Here is a 21275-nt window from a genome sequence, read left to right on the forward strand (position 1 = left end):
CTAGCATTTCGGTGCTGGATTGCCCCAGGGCAGGACAAAGACTGATATGTTTGGGATATTTCTTCTCTGTGAAAGATAGTGAGCTAAAGACTCTGGGTAAGTCTCTCGTAACCAGGACTAATGTCTGGCAGAGGGACACCCAGGACCCCCCTTGTTAATTTGCATATTTAAGTAACTTTGGGTCTCACCCTAAGTTACTAGGGGAATCCAGACGTGGACCCCTTGCTCACTATTCTTAGAGAGGCACAGATCCACCCTACTGATGAGGTCCAACCAGACCGAAACACGTATCTGGGGTTTCTGTCGGTACTCTTGTTCAGAGGAGAATTGCCTAACATTTCGGTGCTGGACTGCCCCAGGGCAGGACAAAGACTGATATGTTTGGGATATTTCTTCTCTGTGAAAGAAAGTGAGCTAAAGACTCTAGGTAAGTCTCTCGTAACCAGGACTAATGTCTGGCAGAGGGACAACCAGGACCCCCCTTGTTAATTTGCCTTTGAGGGTGAGGACATCTGGGATGTGGATGGAGGAGTATGTCATACAGGTCTCAGTAATGAAGATCGGCATCCAAGTCATGTGTGGTGAAGAGGTTGGTGATGTCAGCTGCATGGATTGCTGAGCAGACATTGGCGAGCATCAATTTTAGTGTTATGGTGGATGATGGAGAGGTGATGGGGTGTATGGTGACATGGATGAGGTTGCATGCAATGTATTGTCCATGATGTTGCTGGTGAGTGCTGGGGTTGGTGATGAGAGGTGATGATCGGAATGTGCTGTTGGGAGAGAGGAGTGAGACACATATTCAAGGGAGTTTACCTGATGTTATGAGGGGCAGGGAGTCTGGTCCTAGGTCCTGCCGATCCGAACAGGTCCAAACAGGAATTGCCCTTTTCTTGTCTGTCCTTTAATTCGGATGCCTGGGCAAGATACACCCTTGATCTAAGAGTTAAGAGCAGAAAGGAAGAGGCAGGGCTAAGAAGGTGGGTGGGGCTTAGGCCAAATAATCTAGATCCACTTGCACCTGCTCACCAGCTGCAATGGAAAAGAGGCTGGAGGGCTGCTTAAGTAGGGGACAAGGGTGGGAAAACAAGAAGACACCAACAGATTAGTTGTGATTGACAGGTGGGAGGCTTAGGCCACGTGACCTAGATCCACTTGCACCTGCTCACCAACTGCAACACCACCTATCATAATATGGTAATAGACTCACACACTCAAACACACCACGCACAAACACACGCACAAAAACAACTAATACTGCAGGGTTGCAAAAACACACAAAAAGCACAACCCTCGTAGTTGACCTATGGCCAGGACTAGCTGGAATTACCGATAAATTATAAACAAGATGTCGAGCATGGTATAGCTCCTAAAGCCACTTACAAAGGGGTCAAACTTCTCAGGAAACTCCATTACAAGATCCGAGGTTAAAAGCATGCAATCACAATTAGCCACGTGCATGTTTTCTGTCAGTCTCTGCAAAAAGGGGAAGTGGTGATCATGCAACAAATAGGAACCTGCTCCCCTTCAGGCATGCTCTGCTACTAGAATGTGAGAAGAGGGTCATGCGTTGCAGAAGGGAGACTTGCACTATGTCTTATCCTGTATGTTGCTGATTTTCAGATGGAAACTTCACTTTTAGTCTTGTGAAACCGCAAAGTTTGCAAGCACTATAATTTACAAAGTCTTATTATACCAAGGCATGCAATATGGCACAACATTTCTAATGTAAACGGCATGTCTTCCATTACTTTTTCACCGCCATTCTTCCCATACTGACTGCATCACCAGTGCTACCTGCCTGTGCATTCCAGGTCGGTAATAGGAGTTTTGGCCGCAGTAGAGTCCATTGAAGTAGTGGTCCCAGGAGGATAGCTCAGCAGCAATGTGCTCGCCTTGGAAAAAAGATAACTCAAAGCAACACAGGTTCGATCCCCCGGGTCTGCGCTTAGAAACCTCTGGGTATTAAGCGTGTTAAGAAATATGCAACTAAGACATATTCCGGTAACAACGCCTCGATGCCTCCGAGCTGTGTGAGTGCTTTAAAAAAACTCATATAAAATAAAAAATAATAATAATCCTCAAAATGTTGTCATTGGATTATGCTGCAAATGTATGTGGTCGGTGGGTTTAGGCTAATAATTAATGTAGGGGTGTTAAGCATATATTTGCAGCAAAATCAACCAGTAAAAAAAAAAAAAATGTAGGCGAAATCACATTGAACGTTACATGTCAGGAGAAGTGGATGTTTATGTGCAACTGTTCGAAAACAATTACTGAGACCCTCAGGTCACCCCCACCCATGAACGCTGCCACCCTCAATCAGTGGGTGGAAAGAGCTGGAAGCTTCTCCAATTAAAACCCAATTAAAGCGGCAGTGATGGGAGCGGGCAAGGTGGTTCTGGTTGCCAGAGACCTGGACTGACTCCTGTTTCCGGCTAGTCCATGAGCCGGGTTTTGAGGTCTGGAGAATAGTGCAGAATTTGGACAATGCTGTAATCCAAAAAAGGACACTATAATATGATATGATTAGTTATTGATAACACACTTAATATCCAGAGGTTTCTAAGCGCGGACCAGGGGATCGAACCTGTGTTGCTCCATGTCGTCTTGCTTCCAAGGCGAGCAGGTTGCCGCTGAGCTATCCTCCTGAGACGTAGGGAGTCTACCCTAGTAAGACCAGGTGGGTGACAACGCAAGCCGCACATGTCGCGGTGGCTGCACTGATGGAACTAGGAAGGAACTCAGGAAGGGAGCTGCTTGCGGCGGCTGGTGACAAAGACTGAGTAGGAAGCCGCAGAAATGAAGCACTGAATGTGGAGTTGTGCAGCTTTACTGGTCTCAAGCTGCTTGGATTCAAGCATCAATTCTTTGCTCGGTGACTGCCAGACTAGGTCAGGTGCTTGTTCTACTGTTTTCATTAGATCCAAAATGTTGTGTCCTGTGGCCGCTTCTACCTTCTGCAGTCTGGTTGGTTATTAAGAAGGGGTAGCCGGACACAGTTTGTTTTTTATATAGCATCTAAAGCGCTTAACATGGGACATAATTACATACATTACTATTATTACCCAATCGTCCTGCGAAGGATGAAAGGCTGAGTTGGCATTGGCGGGATTTGAACCTGCGACCTGCAGATTAAACACAGATCACAGCAATGAGCGTTTAACCCACTGAGCAATTTTACCGGCTAAGCCACACGTTTAACATGGGCCAAACGTACGTGTAGTAGCTGGTATTTTGGGTCCCCGGAAATGCCCGGGCGGTTGTGAGCAGTGCATGGCACATAGAAGCTGAAAAAAAAGCGTTAAGCACGATATAAATCCCCAACAAAATACATCAATACATTCCAGTTGTTTGCCTCTTTTACAAATGCATACTTGGTTGGATAAATGTCATACTTTTTAAAAGGATACATCTAGTGTTCGCCTAGTAAGGGTATGTCTAAGCACAACTCTGTCATCCGCTGCACTCTCTGACAACTGTCTCTTTGTGTTAGCAAGGGTCCGTTGACTTGAGTTAGCTTAGAAGATGTTGTCTTATTGTCTCAAGGTGGTATGTGCTGTTTCGGTGGCTGCAGGGGGATTCAGAGGCTGTCCACTGAATATATTTGTTTCTTCCTACAGGGGGGACGAAGAAGGCAGTACTTCCATTTGTAAACTCCCCATCGCTTGGACTACCTGCCCGGAAGAGCGGCCAGCTCTACACATAGTTTGCGTCTTCAATGAGTAGGAGTTACCGTGCGGGCAAGGTTTCGATTCTTCTCCAGGACCACTCATGTCTCCATTCTTTCAAGGTCAGAAATTGAATATCACATATCTCCATGTTATCAAGGTCAGACATTGAATATCATAATTGTGCATAATAATGATGTTAGGAAAAACACCAGTTTCCATGTGCTCAAAAACTGGATTCCTGGTGATAGCCGCGATATGTAAATCCCGAGAATTATTATCGAAAACTTCAGAATTTATATTTAACTGTGAATAAATAGCTACTGCTCTGCAAGAGCACGGGGAGGAGTAAGGATTAGTGCATACAACCCCTACCCAGGCACACACACCAGCAGTGATCCTAATCATTAAGGGGAAGCAGGCTTTGCCTCTTTTGGTAACGAGGGCCGAAGGCCAGGCTGTGCACTTGAGGAAGTATATGAGTAAGCACAGATACAGTCCAAACACCAATAGTACTGTGGTACCAAAACAATAGAAGGTCCAACCAAGGCTCTAGAAAAACAGGAGCATTTAAATGTATGCACACAACTAAAAATGCACACAACTAAAAAAATACAGAAAAGCCACCCCTTTAAGAGAAGGCACAGAATATGCAGACTTCTGGATGAAAGAGGCACTCTGGGACTGGAAACGGGGAATTTTGCAATATATTCAAGGGCAATGTTCAAGGTCAATGAAAATGTCTTTAAAAAAGGTAAGGCGTGGAGTTTTAAATGTCACTAGGGCCCTGCATGTCAGGGAGACAGAACTACTACAAATATCTTTTAGGCTTGTTCCGTTGTCTCAAAAGTGTTGAGACAGGCTTCTAGGTGCGTCCCAATGGGTTGGGACGAACGAGTCGGCATGATGGGGTCCAGCAATGCAGTGTGGTCTTGCAGCAGTGATCAACTTGAATCGAGTAAACACCCAGCAGGCGGTGGTCGAGTCTGCATCTCAAAGCAGTCCAGTCAGCTTGACGACGACGACCTACGATGTGATGCAGTTCTGCTTTGATGGCTTGCATCAGATAAAAAAACGGTAAGTGTCAAAGGCAGATTCGGGTTTATGTGGCAGCTCGACAGCGGTGTGAGGCTGGAAACAGAAGCCAGAGTTGTGTGTCCTTGTTCCACTCTTCCCAGCCAGGAAGTTTGTCAAGAACACTTGCAAAGGTTGTCACCTCCAGTGAGCAGGACCCTCGTTACAGTATTCAAGCAGCAGGTAGGCCTAGCCCACGAGCAAGTCCTTGATGTCTTGCAAGACCCTGTCCAGGGTCTCAGAAGATAAGGCGAGTCCTTGACTGCCCTTCCAATCCAGAAAGGTTTCCAGATGTCACTTGCAGTGCTGCTTCTTCCATTAAGCAAGATCCTAGTTATTAGTGTTCTGTTGTACTCGCTGTGCTATACTACTAGGTACTGTAGGTAACCCAAGCTTCTACATGCCCTATATATGTATATGCAGTACTTTAAATGAGCCGGTCCTACCGGCCCTGAGTACCTGCACTTCTTATTGCTGAGCACTTGCGTACCTGCAGTTCTCAATGTCTGAAAGAGAGTACCAGCACTCAACTATGTTGCGAGGTGAAAATAAAAGCTTTTCATTTCACTTTATCGCAACTTAAACGACTATTCTTCTTCAGCCTTTGAGCAGAGTCCCCTCCCTCTTCCTCTATCCACCAACCGCAGTGCCCATAATGTCTCCTTCAGGGCCCACCCTGCAGAACGAAAGGTGAGGCAAACATGCATCTACTGTGCTCACTGCACAGGAGACGAGGAACACTGTTTGGCTAAGTGGGCTTCACTTGTTACCATTGGTGTCCTTCGATGGAGCAGGGATTGATTTGGAAAGCCTGGGAAATACTTTTTTAAGAGGTTTCTTTGTTATTAGAAGTGCCTATTCTAATATGTAAACGTTCATGTAATTGGAGTTGTGATGGAAAGGATTCGGCAGAAAACTTGCGCCCAGCTCCAGTTACCTACCAAATTTCTTATTAGGCAATGGAGGCGAGGAATAGTAAAACTCCCCTTTTAAAATTTAGTTTACAGCCATGATATCTGCTAGTTTAATACGCAAAAAGAAAGTCTCATTTTATCTGGATATTCAAACTTTCTTAACACAATGCATAACAACAAACTGGAAGTTTGTGCGAAAGGATCCCTGATAGACTGCTCTACCAAGGTGTGTGTGCTCCTTGGCACATAATTGAATCTCACTGGGCACTGCCTCCAAACAACAGTGTGTGCCCAAAAAGGACCTGTGCCCAAGGTACCGGGCTGAAACATCCAGCGCGAAAAGTGCTGCGCCGGAATGTCCGGCTTTGTCGCTTGGTGAGTGCCTGCACTTCTATTTGTTCCATTTAAACCACTGTGTATTTGTGGAGTTAAGGTAGCATCCACTGTGTTTGGTGGTCCAGTGAGCTGTGATATTTTATTGGTGGATTAATGTATTGTGAACGGCAAAGCAGGGACTGATGTCAGCACTTGAGACCCCGCTACGGAGAGTTTTTGTCCGATTCCCACGATATTGGTGCTGTGTACACAGTTTGTGGTAAGATTTCTAACGTTCATTTGATTTGCTAGCTCACAATTTACGGAATATTGGTGGGGCGTGATGCCAGTTTGACTGATCCCTGACCCGCGAGAACCTTCACATCTTACCACAAACTCTGCGCGCAGCGGCAATATCGTGGGAATCAGACAAAAACTCTCCAATTCTTCCCCCGGGGCACATGAGCACTGCCTATCGGATTTCTGCAACTGGCTTCTTTTACGTAACCTTCAGAATTGGACAAGTTCAGTGCGGTAGCCAATAGTTCCCAGTGCCCTCACCCACTCTCTAACCCTCTACTCTACGCTTAAGCGCAGGCCTAAACCATTTAGCATCTGTGGAGGCTGAGAAGGGTACAACACTGGTTCCATTGGTGGCTGTTCTCAATCCCCACCCGCACACCAAAGCGAGCACATTTTCTGATGTGTTGCCATATATCCCAGCAGTATATCCCAGTACCGGATGACTGGATCCCGAAGCACTGATGAACAGAACAAGGTCCAAATAAGACAAGGCCAGAAGCAAAAAGGCTTAAGAGGAAGGACGCAACCTGTTAGGGTCAAAAGTGGTAAAGGCAAAAAGAAGGCATCGACCTGCAAGTGCAGTTATTGGGCCTCATCCTGGCATAGGATGAGCTCCATTCGGCTGCTAATAGTATTCACTATGCTATTTTGGCTCGCCTAGAACACAACCTTTCAACCCCACAGAAGATTACAGCACCCGAAATTGAATTGTAATTGGTTATTTAAAATGCACTTAATACCCATAGGTTTTTCTAAGCGCGGACCCGGGATCGAACCTGGGTTGCCCCACGTCGTCTTTTTTCCAAGGCGAGCGCATTGCCCCTGAGCGATCTTCCCGGCCTGGTAAGGATTCAAACATTGCCACAACCGACCCTGAATGCCTTCCCGTCAGTCGCCCAGACCAGGCAGCAGATTTCAGGAGTCGTCACTGAGCATATCTGACCTCACCAGGCACAAGATGGCAGCACCTGAGCAGTTCTCAGTTGTGGTTCATTGGACTGCCATTTCCCTTGTTAATTCACTGTATCTCTTTATACAGATGCATGTGCACAGGGCAGCCGGCCTCTATGCCCTGTTGTAATGCACGCCATGCCAGTCCTCAACGCATTGAAGTCAGGGGATTGGCTTAGAAACAGGGTGGCAAGGCTGCAGAGCCTAGTCGCTCTGCAGTGGTACACACTTTCTCCCTGAGGTAAGTGTATCACGGGACAGGATGGGTGAGGGTGGGTACCTCTATTAAGTGTGATAGTACGAGGAGTGAGCTCTTAGATATGTACTCCTTTGTGGACATCTTGTGTTAGCAAAGTAAACTGTACTGCATACTGGGACATGCCTTTCACAGCGTGAGGCCGACTGCTCCATGGCAATTACAGTGCAAATGCCACTGCTGCAATGAGTGACGCAGCATGAATTCAGGCAATGCCCGGCAGGGCCTTAGTTCTAAGTGCGGCACTGGTTCTTTTGCAAGATTAAGGGCCTCATTACACAGTAGGAGGTAACCATGCCGCTGTTAGCGGCATGGCTACTCCCTTACCGCATACCGAGTCCGGGTAGGCGGTATGGTGACTTACCGGGTCATTCCAACCTTGGAGGACCCGGTAAGTCCCCATTCAGAAAACCATTCCCCATTCCCATTCGAGCCCCCGTAGGGCTCGATGGGAATGGGGAAGGAGCTAATAACGGTACCGCAATTTGCGGTACCGTTGTTAGCTCTGAAGTCCCTTAGCGGGTCCCGTCCTTAACACCTGCTCAGACCTTACCGGTGCCGGTAATCCCTTAGCGCCTACCGTGTAATGAGGTCTTCTAGGAGTCTCTGTACTGGGGATTGGCAGTGCACTTTTTGTGAAAAATGCAGTAGCCTGGGGACATCTGTACTGAAAGAGGCAGAGTGCATTCTAGTGCATTCTGGGGCTGTCTGCACTTTGTGAAGTTTTTTGCACTCACAGACATGAGGTCTTGTCAGTGTGTCTATACTAAAGGAGACATTACGCAATGTTCACTTTCTGCGGTGGGAAACATTTGCCCGGGCAGATAGCTCAAGAGTTGGGAGACATTTGCCCGGGGAGATAGCTCAAGAGTTACGCATTTCCCTCAGTGGACTACCGCAGGGCCTCTTTACTGAGTGAAAAGGAGTGCACTCTTGGGCATGTAGAAAAGTCAAATCATCAACACAAAGTGATGCAGAATGCATTCTTGACATGTAGCCCTCTGTGTTAGGCACAATGCATTGGAGAAGCATTCATTCTGGTGTGCACATATGTACCGAGAGACGTAGAAGGCATTTTGGGACATGTTATCCTGTTTTGACCTCTGTTGGAAAGGAGACCAACTTCATTCTGGGAAATGGAGTCCCACAGTGACTTCTGCATCGAGCGAGACAAAGAGCATTTTGGGCAGTGTAGTCATGTCAGGGCCACTGTATTTAGGGAAGGAGTGTGCATTCTGGCATGCTGTCTGAGTACCTGGGCATATTTACATTCCACATATTTAATATTTGGTGTACAATGAGTTGCTTTGCCCAGAATCACACAATTTGTATGGTCAAGTTACAAAATCGGGATTTGACCCGAGTTACGAGGTCCGTGCCTACTAAGCCACATCTTCTCTATTTGGGTCTATGTGAAAATGTCCCCTGCAAAAAAGTCTCCAGGCAGGCGATTATTTTCCCTGCACCCCTAAAAGCCTTCCCTCACATATTATAGGACTGGTATTAATTACGATTACAGCTCCAGTCCTAGAATATTTTAGGAATGTGCTTGATTTTCGTGGGAGTGCAAATTTGGGGAAATGTCGACTCCTTGGATACTTTTACCAGGCGTCTTTATCACTGGATACTCTCTATTTGCTTTACATATAAACTCATAGGGCCTCATTACAAGTTGCTACCGTTGCTACCGTACCGCCATACTACGAGTTCTGCTCGCGGGTTCCCTTGCAGCCATCAGGTCTGACGTGGTGGCCGTACTGGCACCCGCGAGCAGAACATGATGGTAGCACTGATACAAACTCATAGGGCCTCATTACAAGTTGCTACCGTTGCTACCGTACCGACATACTACGAGATCTGCTCGCGGGTGTCCTTGCAGCCACCAGGTCTGACCTGGCGGCCGTACCGGCACCCGCGAGCAGAACATGATGGTAGCACTGGTACTGTTATTGACGGTACCGGTGCTACCACCCTCCCCATTCTCATTCAGCCCTATGGGGCCGATTTACCTCCAGCTTTTATCTGATGGTTAATCCTCCATCCCTACCGGTAATCCGGTAAAAGTGCCAGTAAACGTTAATACCGGCACTTTATTACCAGACCGGCAAACTTGTAATGGCTAATAACCCCCCTCACCCTACTTACGCTGCCTGTCATTCTCCATCATGTGTCCTTGCACTGAGTCCAATAACCAATAAAACTGAAGGAAAAAACAAAGCATAGAATTCGTTAACTAGGGGTTTATTATCAAGAGTAGATTGTTAAATGTCTGTATTTATTTGTTTTGTCAATTTATTTATTCAATTTGAATTTATATAGTGCTTTCACCAAAGCGCTGTACAAATAGGTGCAAGGTCATGGTTACAAAGTTATGTGTAACCAAAAGACGTAGCCGGCATGAAACTACATTTACCATAGTAATAGAATAGGCTTTTGAATGAAGAACGAAAAGATGAAAAGTTGGAGCAGAGCACGCAGGCAAAGGAAGGGCATTCCCAAAATGTACGAGCAAGAAATAAGAAGGAGCGAAAGGGTTATCGAGCGGACGGGGAAGGGGCTCCCAAAAGAAACAGTGACAAGAAACCGAGATGAAGAACAAAGTGTATAACTCCTAGTATAGACAGACACGAGAGAAGAGAAAAGAGAAGGCTCAAAACCAGCAACACATTTAATAACAGTGTATAAGAAACTATACAGGAGACGGGTGGGAAAACGAAGACAAGTAAGAGCAGTAAGAAACAAATAGATATGGGGGACACAGAGGGAGTGAACTAAGACGACGAATGGCCCAATTGAAAAAAGACCGAAGAGGAGCAAGAAGAGACTAACAGTAATCGAGTCATGAAAACCAGGTTGGGACTAAGAGTTTTGGTGGGTGAAAAAATTAAGAGAAGGACAGATTTTATAGCTGTTACTGAGACAGACATATTATTATTAATATTGCATTTAATGAGCGCGGATATAGCTTCGAGAAGCAGCAGAGTGCTTTACAGAGGTATGCAACAGTACAGATACAAAACAGAGCACTTTTCAGAGGTAACAACAGAACAGATACACAGCAGGGAGTAGGATACAGAGGGGCACAGAGGAGGGGTGCAGCTGTGGCGGTGAGGAGAGGGACGGGCCGCGTCTGGCGAGTCAGGTGGTGAGGGGCAACGTGATGGCTTTGGTGTTGAGGCACAGAGACTTGCTGAAGAAGTGGGTTTTGAGTTCTTTTCCGAATTGAAGGAGCGTGGGAGGGAGTCTGATACTAACATAGAGGAGGTTGCATAGTCTTGGGCCTTTCCTTTTTGCAGTGGCCGATTTCAAATCTGCACGTGTCCTGGCTTCTGGAAGAAGTGTGATTAGTGAAAGGAGAGCAAGGAGTCAGAATTGACACCAAGATTACAAGCAGATGACAAAAGAGCGAGAGGGGGTCAGAACAGAAGTAAATAGAAGAAGGACATTCATAAGGAGAAGGAGAATGAAAAATAGAATCCTGCTGTAGTAGGATTTACATGAAGAAAGTGAGTGAGCAGCCTTATTTCATTGAGGGAACAGGAACAGAGGAAACATCAGTCAGGTGAGTGGAAGGAGGGGGCAGTTTGAACCCCCCCTCCCCTATTCCTACACTTCCTGGGAAGGCCCAGCCAAGGCTGCTTTGGGTCCAGGGCCCCGGCCCCAGAGCACTCGTGCGGGAATACCTTATAACAGCATAAAAGCAGAGGTGAATAAGACTCCATTTTGCAAGTCACCGACTCCATGTTGCAATGTTAAAACAGCCATGGAGGTTTCACTCAAGCCTGCAGCTCTCCCTGTCAGACGTGCACAGCGAGCAAGTTTCTCCCCCTACCTCCTCCCCTGTGCCGTCTCCACAACTGCTTGGTTCCCATGAGAAGGCTGGCTGCGAGAATGCAACAAAATCCACACTGTATCTTCTGCTTTCTGTCTCCCTTCACTGATCCAGATGCAGCCCAGAGGAGGGGCCAAAGCAAAAGCTATAAACCTGCCCCACACCCCACAGACCCTGGCCATAAAAACATAATCACAGTGCCCTCTAGGGCAGAGCCATCAGTTAGTAGAACGCTTAAGCCTGTGAGCCTATTTTTCCTTTGATATGGATAAAAGTAAGCACACTTTTCTTCTTATGCAAAATAGTCTAAGGAGACCTATGAGTGAACAATATAAATGCATACATGTGTGTAATTAGAAGTCCCGATGTTAACCCGCTACGATGGAAGCACGATGCATGTTAACCTATGGGTCTGAAATGCTCATAGCAATAGTTTGTAACAGTACAATACCTAATCAAATGTAACTCTGTACACACCAGCACCACGCTACCTCACTTTTTATAAGATTGAATGTAAATACATGTATAGTGTCATGTAAGCATAATGGGAAAGTTAATAACTCCTAGCTAGCCGCACTCCCAGTTAAAGGCGCACCCATAGACCCCGAGTTGTAACCTGCGTGTTTATGAATAAGTGTACCTCGAGTCAAAGATATGTTTTATTTCTTGATCACTTCTTGATGAATTCTTTGTTCCCCTTTTGTTATGATGACAGTGTCTAGTTAAATGGAAGATATAGCATGTCCTAAACCAGTGTGGTTTAAGCGTAAAACAGCCAGCCACGTGTTAAAAGCCTGCATGTACAAAATGTGTTCTGAAAGGCCCTGAGCTGTTGTATAACAAGAAACCAGACCACAAGGGAGTCTCTATTCCCTCCAGTCCATCTGGGTGTCAACAGAGATTAACAGATATTTAGTGATGTTTGGACATTTAATCACTGAACCCCCACAATTAAATGTATGCCTATAATGATATGTACCTTTTGTGAGCTAGTCATCTCAGCCATCTATTCTGAATCATCTTTGTTGTTATCAAGTGGACACCTCTGACCATACAATGACCCCAGAGCTCTACCCCCTAGCCAGTATATTCAGAAGCGTTTGAACAGGGGGGGGGGCACTACATTTGATGGGGGACCTTTAATTCATGACTAGTAATAAATAACCTGCCTTTGAACCCTGTTTTCACAAGTGTTAAGATATAGGCCTTTCCATCGGACAAACAGACCCGAGTTCTGAATGAATGGGAGTGCGTGGCCACAAGGGCAAATGTTACATGGCTAGGATGTCAGAGGATACATAAGAGTCAACATGGAATACCAGGCTGATGAGCCCAGCTGACCGATTGACCCCGGACACCACGTCGTCTCATCACATGCCCTCGGACTAATCAGTCAACTCTGACCACACAGCACCAATAGGTGCCTACTCTTCGTATCCAATCCCAATCTTTCATGTGCCCCCTAGGCCTTCCCACAGTGATGATGTTTTTCTTGCATATAACCAAAATGTAACATGTTTTCTGCAGAGCGCTCTCGGCGTGAGCAGAGTAGATTCTGCTTGCCCTAATTTTAGATAAAAGCCTTTGATATCATTCTCACTTGGTCTTGGACTCATTCCCTACTGGGATGCATTCATTATTGACTCTTTTGGGCGATTTACCAGCATTATTGGGGGTCTCTCACTTACACAGGTTTGTCTGTGAAAACAGATGAAGGACTGAAGGCTCACAAAGAGGGGGATAACAGGAAAGGGAAGATGAATTAGAAGGGGTGTGTTAGGTCGTGAATTGTATCACACAGTGTTACAAGTGAGGCAGTAAATGTTGCCAGGATCAAATGAGATGCAGAGACCAATATGTGCATCTAACAACTTTAATCATTAAGCGCGAACTGGCGCCCGGGCGGAAACTCCACCCACATCAACACCTGGGCTGCAGCTCACAGAGCATGACAATGGAAAGGAGTTATGTCTCCTATCCAGGAGAATAATAGAAATGGGACGGACATTACAGGGTGTGGGAAATCAATGGAGGAGACACGGAGACAAAGAAGACAGATGATCAATTTCAGACAAATTAAGAGGTGAAATTGGTTGCAGAGAGAAGGGAATTCAAAGTAGGATCAGAAGGACAGGGGACTAGGCGGGTGTTAATGAGGCTAAATAAGCAATGAGGACAATGGTGTTTGTGCCCCCACAACTTTTTTGGCACACCATTTTATCCCACTCAACCGGCAGGGGCCTCTATCATTTAGCTGTCAGTGCATGTGCCCAGTGACAGGCCTCAACAGAAATTGTAGAAGCTCACGTGGACGGTCATTCTCTTGAGTTTTCGAAAACGACTGAAACCGCTCCTTTTCGAATAGCTACAGACGTTCTCCCAATCTTGATCAATGCCTTCACATCCTCTGTCTCCCTCTCTATGCTTTGATGCCTGTAGGCTCCGGCGCTCTATAAAAGAACAAATAAATAAATAAATGCATTCTGGTGTGTGTCGACCATACGGATGGACCCACAGAGTGACGCTCCTCATCCTCTTCACATAGGTCGCCATGGGGAGCTGCAGGGGCAACATGCTCACGACACGGAGCAACACAGGTTCGGTCCCCGTGTCCGCGCTTAGAAACCAGTGGGTATTAAGCGCATTATAAATAACCAATTACAATTACAATAATGTTTTCCACACCAAATGGGAACATTCCAGCAAAGCAAATACCCTTTGATGATGTCATGGGGCATCACCCCACACTAATCAGGTGATGGCCTCTTTTGAAAGCACGGGTGCTGGCGAAGCACCTTTGGTATAAGAGAAGGGGACTTGCTGACCCATGTGTACTGAAAAATGTTCATCTCAAAGAGGGAAAGACTCCATCTGATATCATAAAATGTTTCTATGTTCTATTCCCAGGATCAGGGGAACAGTCACAGCAACAACACAAAGCAATCCTGCGACTGCATTTATAAACACACACTTTATTCAAAATATACGTAATGTATGAACATAATCATATTCTTATTTTTAAACAACAAAAATGACTTAAAAACAGAGGACAGACAATATGTAAATGAGTACCCACACGCATTCACTAGTACTCACTCAATATCAGACTCACGGGCACACCTCACTCACTTCATCAATCGCTCTCAACATCTATAAATACACATCTCAAACTAACAAACTAAAAATACTGATCAGGAAGCACAGTACATTTAGATGACAAGAAATATGTTGAGGTGGACATTTTATTAACTCTTTATAGAGCCATCTTCTGCCCGGTGTTCCAGAATAAAATGACCCAACCGGTTTTGACGTGTGAAAAATGCAACGTCTTCATCATGGGACCAACATACTACAAAACCATCAGCAATGGAGAGATTCGCTCTCCATTGCTGATTGAAGCCACTGAGCGGGGCTTCTTTTGATCTCTATTTAGGCGGAGTCCGTTGGGCTTCACTGATTATTTTCATCAGTCATTTGGCTCTTTGTAGTGGTGACTGGTGAGTCTACCATCTGATTGGCCCCTTATAGTTGTCACTAGTGAGCCATCCATCTGATGGGCCTTGCATAGTGGTGACTGGTGAGCCTAGCATCTGATGGGCCCTGCATAGTGGTGACTGGTGAGCCTAGCATCTAAATGGCCCTTCAGGGTGGTGGCTGCAGGGCATAGCGTCTAACTGAACCCTCATAGTGGTGACTGGTGAGCCTAGCATTTCATTGGCCCTTCATAGTGGTGACTGGTGAGCCTAGCATTTCATTGGCCCTTCATAGTGGTGACTGGTGAGTTTAGTGACTGACTGACCCTTCACAGTGGTGACTGCTGAGCCTAGCATCTAATTGACCCTTCAACCTGTTGACTGGTGAGCCCAGCGTCTGATTGGCTCTTTATTATGGTGACTGGTGTGCCTAGCATCTGACCGATCCTTCATAGTGGTGACTGGTGAGCCTAACATCTCATTGATCTTTCTAACTGTTGACTGGTGATCCCGGTGGCTGATTGGGCCTTCATAGTGGTGACGGGTGAGCCTAGTGCCCGACTGACCCTTCATAGCGGTGACTGGTGAGCCTAACGTCTGATTGACCCTTCATAATGTTGACCGATGACCCTAGCATCTGACTGAACCTTCATAGTGGAAACTGGTGAGCCTAGCATCTCATTGGCCATTCATAGTGGTGACTGGTGAGCCTAGTATCTGACTGACCCTTCATAGTGGTGACTGGTGAGCCTGGCATATGACTTAACCTTCATAGTGGTGACTGGTGAGTCTAGCATCTCATTGGCCATTCATAGTGGTGACTGGTGATCCTAGTATCTGATTGACCCTTCATAGTGGTGACTGGTGAGCCTGGCACATGACTTAACCTTCATAGTGGTGACTGGTGAGTCTAGCCTCTCATTGGCCATTCATAGTGGTGACTGGTGAGCCTAGTAACTGACTAACCCTTCATAGTGGTGACTGGTGAGCCTGGCATATGACTTAACCTTCATAGTGGTAACTGGTGAGCCTAGCATCTCATTGGCCCTTCATAGTGGTGACTGGTGAGCCTAGCATTTGATTCTTGTAAATATGTGTCGTTGGATGTGAATATCTGCTCTAATTCGAAATAGCGGATGAGCTTGTGTTGATATCATAGTACATCTTAAAGTAATGATTTTAATATTGACCATTTATGGAGCGCACACAACATCCAGTCTATCTCCACATGGGTTTAATCCCCCCCATCCCCGGAAAGATAAAAGGCTGAGCTGCCCCACCTTGGTCGGAATCTGTGAGCTTACAGTTATTTATGTTGTTGTTGTGGGCACATTATGCAATAAACTATCACCTAAAAGCAGCTGGAGGAAAAAATGAAAAGCAAACAGAAAAAAGAACTACAATGTCTGATGAGCAATGCACGTGAGTATGGAAGAAGTAGTGCTGAAGCCCACATGGCAGATAAATAATAATAAAGGGTCGTGGCATGTAAGCTCACATACACCACTAAACTATAGAATCTTACCACAGACCAGTAGGCAATCAAGGGGTACGTCAACTCCTGCTCGCTGTGTTTTGTGGACTACGATTCCCATCATTCCTCGCCATTGACTTGATTGTGAAGGGTTTATGGGAGTTGCGGTCCACAACAACTGGAGAGGCCGAGTTTGCATACCACTAGAATAGATGTGCATCCATGTTTTTCTAAACACTCACTTTAAAAATAAAATGGTGATTTGTACGCCACCAAACGTAAAACAACTCCCATGTACACAAACCGAATGCAAAGCATCTCATTTGAATATTGATAATTGTTTTATCATTGTTGGGGTCATTATTGAGCCCGGTTAGTTCCGGGAACCAATGGAGCACTTTACAATGATAGGGGGAAGAACATTGTTAAGGGAAACAGGAAGCCAGGCATGGCAGCGGTTAGGTCCGGGAACCAATGGAGCACTTTACAATGATAGGGGGAAGAACATGGTTAGGGAAACAGGAAGCCAGGCATGGCAGCGCGCTGCCTCATGCACAGATGCTGCAATGCTTCTTATCTGCCTGCATAACATTCTTGAAATCTTTGGTGGAAGTCAGCCGCTATAGAGCAATCAGGAAATCACGCAGGATGTTGCTTCACGCAAACCGCCACGCCATTGCAGGTCGGCCTTAAATGCAGCACGCGCCAGAACTGGATGATCACACTGATTAATGGGAACGGCAGTTGACAGCGTTGACTCATGAGTGGCGGCGAACACAACAGGGTGGGTTTTTCTGGTACACCAACTTTCCACACAATGGAAAGGTGTTTCACAACTACATGAAGGAAGCCTTCAAAGAACAAGGTTATGAATCAAAACAGTCCACATCTTGGCTGCAGATTTTTCTGCTGAGAATGCAGATAACCCAATGCTCCAAAGTTCTCTGAAGATTTTAGAGGTATCTAAAATGTCTAGGAGGTTTTCCTTGGCTGCCCATGGAATGTCCTGCATTTATTGGCAGAGAGAGAAGAATAAAAAGAAGATGGGGTGACTGAAGGCAATAGAAAAAGATAGAAAGATAAAGGAGCAACAGAGAAGGCACGGAGATGAAGACACTCAGGAGAGTTGAACATAATACAAAATTAGACCTACCCTGAGTTTCAGAACTGTTCTCCAAGCCCAAGTCATCTCCCACCTGGACAGTAGAAACCCCCTGCCCTCGGGATTCTCAGATCAGATGCCACCTAGGCCCCTCGCGAACCACCCAGCCTACTGTTGCATGCCTCACCCCCGGACTAAGCACATTGGCATCCTCAAGGAATTGCACTGGCATGTATCATGTTCAGGACAACCTGCAACACCTTCAAGGCGGTCACACATAAACACCAGTCTACCTGCCGGAGAAAACTCACCATCTCTGGAGGCTGAAGCGCCACCAGAAGCCGGGACATCGCCATATTGCAAAAAAGAACTGCACGAGAGGAAAACAAAACAGTAACAGGATTGTTTCCTGCTATGCACCCTGTCTCTGGAACAAGGTACCAACACGGATAAGACTGGTCCCATCAATCCCATGGTTCAGGAATGACCTGGCGGCCCTACTCTTCAAAGAACATCCCGCCAATCAATCTCTGTTTGCTCCACCCAAGCCTGAGCCCCCACACCCCTCTGTAACTCCTCCACCTTCACATCCCAGCTCTTCTTGTACCATTCAGCCTACTTGTGACCGCCTGGGTGCGTCTGCTTGGTGCAGTGCTCCATTGCTTTCCAGCTAGGTTTGTGTTTTATAAACCTCCTACATCCCGCCCATACATACAGCGTGAAAGAAGCATGATATGTCTTTATTTATTTATTTATTTTGACATTTGTATAGCGCACTGAACCCGGAGGCATCTAGGCGCTTTAGCTCAAGCTGGTTGGTTACAAAAAGTTGCTTACATCGTAGGTTACCTACTTTAGTTACAGCGGTTACATCATGCAAAAGGTTACTTGTTTTGTTATTTTTACCATTCCATCGAGAAGCCGTAATAAAGCATGCTGGATAATGAGGTACCAGATAACAACGCTGATAGTGTACAAGTGATGGAGATCCTGATTGGGTTCACCACCAAATCTATTCAAAGATGCTTCAGAGCGGGAAATAACGACTGAGCAAGTGGGGGGTTTATTTTATTTTTAATTTTTATTTTTTAGCAACTGTTTTGGTTCAGAAATAAATTGTATAAACCTTTCACTTGCACCAAAAAACAAAGGCAAACATGATCACACAGAAATATAAAAACAAAAAAAGTGGAGGGGTTTTGACTAACACCACATTTTGAGTACTGCACGGTTCCACCAGAACTAAGCTATTGCCAGTGCACGTAACACTTAAAGTGCTAAATACAGAAACAGAACTAATAGCCCCCAAAACACTATGGGCCTTATTTACAAAAGCGTTTCGCAATGGTGCAATCACACTGAAAATCGCTTTGCAAATGAGCCCCTCTAGCTCACACTGCGGTAGGGTAGGCAGCAGTGCACCAGAAGAACCACCCACAAAGTAGCACTCCTTAGCCAGTGCACCCTTCTTTCCTGTACCTTAGTGAGGAAGAGCCAGGGAGGCACCCCAGAAAAGTAGCGGGCAAGAGGAGAAGCACCCCTTCTGAATCAAACGGGTTAAAAGGCCGTCTCCATCACACATGCCTACTCCAACAACCAAGGAAGGGGGAGAAAGAGGCACTCATAGGGAGGAGTAGCAGGAACCTGTAGAGTGTGAGGACAATGGGAGTGGACGAGACACAGTAGCCCAAATGAGGAGCACAACTCCATCCATTATATATGCTACTTAGTACATTAAAAGAAAATAAATGTCTTTCTGTGTCAACATGTATATATGTGAATATCGTTGTGCTTTTGTATTGTATTGTATTGTATTGTATAGGGTATAGAGCGCACAAAGACCGCAAGGCACCAAGGCGCTAGGGCACGATGGAGGCCATGAAACAGCAAGGTTAAAACAGGTATGTTTTTAAAGCTTCTCGGAAAGGGAGATATTCAGAAAGATTACGAAGGTCCAAAGGCACGGGGCGTTCCAGAGCGTAGGGGTGAGAACTGTAAAAGATATCCCTGCTGCTCTGGCACGACGAGACTTAGGAACACATAACAGGGATTGATTTGTCGAGTGTAGTGGTCTGCCAGGAATATAGGGCACAAGTTTAGAACGCAGGAATTCTGCCCCGACGCCGTGAGTAGCACGATGAACGAGACAGAGCACCTTCAACATAGTTCGGCTCCTAATAGGAAGCCAATGCAGTTGGCAGAGAAGATCTCGAGAGTGAGCTAGTCTGGGAGCTCCCACAGCAAGGGGAGCCACTGCATTCTGGAGAGTCTGAATGCATTGAGCAACATCTCAGGTTGACCAAGATAGATGGTGTCGCAATAGTTCATGGAACTCATAATGGACGTGGTTACAATTTTGGACCTAGATATAGCCGGAAGAAATGGTGGGACATTGTTCCAAATGTTCAGTTTTGTGTAGCCTAGTTGGCAGTTTGCAGAGATCTGGGCTTCTCTAGAGCCCATAGCCATTCATTGAATCTCTGGGCTCTTCACTATTGGAGTGGGCTCTGAACATGGCCCCAGGGAGGGAGGCCAATAGTCGCACAATATTAGATCCCACCAGGAGAACTTAATTTTTTTCTCCGTTCAATTTGAGTCAATTATTGGCCATCCAATCCCCAGCTGTAGCAAGGCAGTTGTTCAGTTTGTTAGTGGGGTCAGGTGATGGCACATTCAAGTGGAAAAGTATCATCTGCGTAAGAGTAGAAGTTAACTAGATGGCTGGCAATAAGTTTAGCCAGTGCCTGCATATATAGATTAAAGAGCACAGGAGACAAGGCAGGAACTCCACAATTCAGAACAATTACGGCCTCCTGGAGGCATTAAAGCAGCTCCTGATGGTCAAAGCTCCCACCTCTCTGCAGTCCTGAAGCAAGGCGATATCGTCCATGAGAGCAACTAGCGCGGATTCAGTACCCATGCTTGGGCGGAATCCGGACTGAAAAGGATGGAGAAGGTGACTGTATTCCAGAAAGGCAGAAAGTTGAGGGGTCACAACAGATTCCATCAATTTCATCAGCACTGGAAGGAGACAAATGGGACAGTAATTTTCCACCATTGTAGGGTCAAGATGTGATGTATTTAGTAGTGGAGTGGGAGCTGGATATTTGCTGGATTATATGGAGCATGAGCAGATGAGTGGGGCATCCCTTCTGCACATGGGAGCTGGGTGTTTGCTGGGGTATATGGAGCATGAGCAGATGAATGGGGAATCCTTTCTGCACATGGGAGCTGGATATTTTCAGGAGTATATGGAGCATGAGCATATGAATAGGGCATCCCTTCTGCACATGGGTACTGGATATTTGCAGGAGTATATGGAGCATGAGTAGATGAATGGGGTATCCCTTTTGCACATGGGAGCTGGGTATTTGCTGGAGTATATGGAGCATGAGCAGATGAATGGGGCATCCCTTCTTCACATGGGAGCTGGATACTTGCAGGAGTATATGGAACATGAGCAGATGAATGGAGCATCCCTTCAGCACATGGGAGCTGGATATTTGCAGGATTATATGGAGCATGAGCAGATGAATGGGGCATTCCTTCTGCACATGGGAGCGGGATATTTGCCGGCTTTACATGGACTATGAGTAAATGAATGGGGCATCCCTTCTGCACACGGGAGCTCGATATTTGCAGGAGTATATGGAGCATGAGTAGATGAATGGGGCATCCCTTCTGCACATGGGAGCTGGATATTTGCCGATATAAGGAGTATAAATAGGTAAATGGGGCATCCCTTCTGCACATGGAATGGGGCATCCCTTCTGCACACAGGAGCTGGATATTTGCAGGAGTATATGGAGTATGAATAAAAATGAATGGGGCATCCCTTCTGCACATGGGAGCTGGACATTTGCAGGAGTATATGGAGTATGAGTAGATGACTGGGGCATCCCTTCTGCAC

At 46.1% G+C, this 21275-nt stretch overlaps 1 protein-coding gene across 1 annotated transcript in view; it reads left to right on the top strand.

Moving 5' to 3' along the window:
- LOC138526386 (P2Y purinoceptor 8-like) overlaps positions 1–21275 on the top strand; it is a 474410-nt gene that overhangs the window by 182516 nt on the left and 270619 nt on the right. Inside the window, exon 2 of the mRNA XM_069637063.1 lies at positions 3624–3793. The gene's annotated coding sequence lies outside the window, so the exon portion shown is untranslated. The remainder of the gene's footprint in view (positions 1–3623; positions 3794–21275) is intronic.

Source organism: Ambystoma mexicanum, chromosome 7p, assembly GCF_040938575.1.
Source record: "Ambystoma mexicanum isolate Mex_15411 chromosome 7p, UKY_AmexF1_1, whole genome shotgun sequence".
Classification (NCBI taxonomy): domain Eukaryota; kingdom Metazoa; phylum Chordata; class Amphibia; order Caudata; family Ambystomatidae; genus Ambystoma; species Ambystoma mexicanum.